The sequence below is a fragment of the Nannobrachium achirus genome, assembly GCF_963921795.1.
Source record: "Nannobrachium achirus genome assembly, chromosome: 4".
NCBI lineage: Eukaryota > Metazoa > Chordata > Actinopteri > Myctophiformes > Myctophidae > Nannobrachium > Nannobrachium achirus.
Window position 1 is genome coordinate 66515049 of NC_137813.1, and position 2977 is coordinate 66518025.

The window sequence follows — 2977 nt, forward strand, 5'->3', positions numbered from 1 at the left end:
TGCCCATATACAGTATGGAGATCCCTAACAGCATCCCTTTTATGCCCATATATGGAGATCCCTAACAGAATCCCTTTTATGCCCATATATGGAGATCCCTAACAGAATCCCTTTTATGCCCACATATGGATATCCCTAACAGAATCCCTTTTATGCCCATATATGGAGATCCCTAACAGAATCCCTTTTATGCCCATATATGGAGATCCCTAACATAATCCCTTTTATGCCCATATATGGAGATCCCTAACAGAATCCCTTGTATGCCCATATATGGAGATCCCTAACAGAATCCCTTTTATGCCCATATATGGAGATCCCTAACAGAATCCCGTGAATGCCCATATATTATGGAGAAATCCTGCTCTGAGTATCTGACATCAGTGTGATGTCACCTGTTTATGCCCATATATGGAGATCCCTGCTCTGCGTATCTGGTTGCTATGGTAAACAGTTGGTTGCTAGGGTAAAAAAAACATGGTTGCTATGGTAAACAGTTGGTTGCTAGGGTAAACAGTTGGTTGCTAGGGTAAAACCATGGTTGCTAAGGTGGTTGCTAACGTACACTAACAGACCAGCAACAACAGACTGTTGCCACAGCAACGTACACAAAGGTTTGTGTACACATGTGGTGTGATGTCATACTGATGCGGAGATATGTGCAGGGCAAAGGTGTGACGTGTGACCGACGGACGGACGGACGGACGGCCGGTGGAGGTTTTCATAGTAAACTGCATCGTTCATCGTTTGACAGCACAATCATCAGTGTATTTTGGATTCATGTAAATTTGTGTTATCAGATAAGTAACCTTGAACCATCAATACTTAATAAACTTGACCTTTCACTCTGTACTTAGTGTGCTCTTTTTTCCCCCCTCTACACCAAACCCCTTTTCCCGAAAATAGCCGATCTAGATCTGCTATTTTTGGCTAAAGTTCTCAGAATATGGACGTTAGGGTTCAAGTGGTTAATATAAAAAATGAGTAAAAAAAGTTTCTATCACACAAAGATTTTAAGGACCCCCTGTAGTAACTCTGAGGACCCCCTAGGGGTCCCCGACCCCCTGTTGAAGACCCCCTGCTCTATGCATTTTGTGTGAACAAGCTCCATGGTGCCACCTGCTGGTCAAACATTCAATCCTCTGAACGTTCCAGGGAAATATGGAAATCCCATTGAAAGATCTTTGCCTACAGTCTTAAAACTAGAGACAGATAATGTCTTTTACAGAGGACTCAAGTTATGGTTGAAATCAAATCAACTGTGCTCACATGAATAGTTTCTGTTCCTTACCTGCTTTGTGAATTGATTATGGCTACTTATGATTTTGTATCATCTGCCCATGAAAGATTGCGGTGCATCTTGGGAATGGGCTTATCGAAAAAGACATATTTAGCCACTTTCACGCATTCCCCCAACCAATGAAATCAATGACATTAAAATCGCTAAAACGATAGAAAGCAGTAAATGAAAACATTTTAAGACTCATATTTTCTTTGCTCTTAATTACAATCTAAAATTTGAACCCTTGTTGTAAAAAAACAAAGTTGTCCTTTAACAGTACATCCACCTACAAGCAGGGGTGAGATGCCATGGGCATCCCTGCTCTGAGTATCTGACATCAGTGTGATGTCACCTGTTTATGCCCATATATGGAGATCCCTGCTCTGCGTATCTGGTTGCTATGGTAAACAGTTGGTTGCTAGGGTAAACAGTTGGTTGCTAGGGTAAAACCATGGTTGCTAAGGTGGTTGCTAACGTACACTAACAGACCAGCAACAACAGACTGTTGCCACAGCAACGTACACAAAGGTTTGTGTACACATGTGGTGTGATGTCATACTGATGCGGAGATATGAGCAGGGCAAAGGTGTGACGTGTGACGTGTGACCGACGGACGGACGGACGGACGGACGGACGGCCGGTGGAGGTTTTCATAGTAAACTGCTCCCTGACGGTCGCAACCAGTAAGACTCCCTAATCGGGAGATCTCCACAAATAGGCCAAAAGTTTGTTTTACCAATTATCAAGACATACGGGCAGTTGACAGTTTGCCATGGTTACTCATTGAAGTTGAATCTCCATATATGGAGATAACCTACGCATCACACTAAGTCTGACCTCACCAGCCCATATTTGGGCATGAGCAACTTATGTCTCCATATATGGAGATATGATGACATCACACAGTCCTCAGCCGATGATGTGGCGTGATGTCATACAATACACAAACGAGCCCTACAGTATAAAGGGGCAATTCTTGCCAGGAAAGAAGCATTTCTTCGACTCAGACCTTATCGCCAGGGTTGGCTCATAGCAGCTGTCGGTAGGACCATATATGGATTCTGTTAGTGTGGATCTCCTAACAGGGCATCATCTGGGATACAATCCCTTTTATGCCCATATATGGAGATCCCTAACAGAATCCCTTTCATGCCCATATATGGAGATCCCTAACAGAATCCCTTTTATGCCCATATACAGTATGGAGATCCCTAACAGCATCCCTTTTATGCCCATATATGGAGATCCCTAACAGAATCCCTTTTATGCCCATATATGGAGATCCCTAACAGAATCCCTTTTATGCCCACATATGGATATCCCTAACAGAATCCCTTTTATGCCCATATATGGAGATCCCTAACAGAATCCCTTTTATGCCCATATATGGAGATCCCTAACATAATCCCTTTTATGCCCATATATGGAGATCCCTAACAGAATCCCTTGTATGCCCATATATGGAGATCCCTAACAGAATCCCTTTTATGCCCATATATGGAGATCCCTAACAAAATCCCGTGAATGCCCATATATTATGGAGAAATCCTGCTCTGAGTATCTGACATCAGTGTGATGTCACCTGTTTATGCCCATATATGGAGATCCCTGCTCTGCGTATCTGGTTGCTATGGTAAACAGTTGGTTGCTAGGGTAAAAAAAACATGGTTGCTATGGTAAACAGTTGGTTGCTAG